Genomic DNA, 972 nt, shown 5'->3' with positions numbered 1-972 from the left:
TTATCACTAGTTAGCCCTTTTTGAGCCTGTAGCCTTTTGTTGGTAGCCATATTTTACCCTTGACTATTTTGTTGAATCCCTAGTTATTGCACCTTGCTTCCTTGAGCATTATAATATATACTTATTCTAATTATCAATTATTAGAAAAAGGGATGATTGAGTAATCAACGATAGCTACAAAGTGATTAAAAGCCATCTTTGGAAAAAAAAAAATGTGACATAAAAAAAAAAAAAAAGTTACCTTGATGATGGCCCTGGTCCTTCCAAGGACATTGTGCACCTTAACGCATGTAAAATACGTAAGTTGAGGGGGGCTATTATGAAGGAAAACATAAAAAAAAAATGATTGAAAAATTCTTGAGATGATGAGAATTATTTGTGAAATAATTGTTGAAGAGGGGGCTGAAAATAAAGAGAAGAAAATAATGGGTGATGAAGTCTAAAATTGAAAAGTGCTTAAGGAAGTGTAAGTCACTATTATATAGTTTTCCTACCCGTCGCCTAGCCTACATTACAACCCATTAAAGTCCTATTCGATTCTATTCAAGCATGCTTAAGTAGTGGAGATGTACATAATGGTCAAGCATATGGTTCTTTGTGCATATATGTGAATCTCTTTGTGAGTGTGATAGTGTTATTTGATGCTAAGTCCTTATTTTATATTCAATCTTTCGATTTGAGTGTGTGGACTATTTCTTCTTGTGAGGGCACTTATTTAATGATAAGTGAGCAGAGTAGGTGAGCAAGCTTAAATTTGATAAGTTCAAAGTCCTTCCTTGAGGTTAGGAGGTTAGAGGTTTGTTGTTTATTTGGATGTCTTGCATAATGATTGAGAAATCTATGTGATGTTTTGAAAATGGTATATGGCCTAATTGTTTGTATTAACCAAAGTAATAACATTGCTAGTATGATTGTTTCAGATGACTTTTAATGTTTGCTCGAGGACAAACAAAAGTTTAAGTGTGGGGTGTT

This window comes from Solanum tuberosum, unplaced genomic scaffold (genome assembly GCF_000226075.1).
Source record: "Solanum tuberosum cultivar DM 1-3 516 R44 unplaced genomic scaffold, SolTub_3.0 scf00113, whole genome shotgun sequence".
Classification (NCBI taxonomy): Eukaryota; Viridiplantae; Streptophyta; class Magnoliopsida; order Solanales; family Solanaceae; genus Solanum; species Solanum tuberosum.
This window is presented reverse-complemented; position numbering follows the sequence as displayed.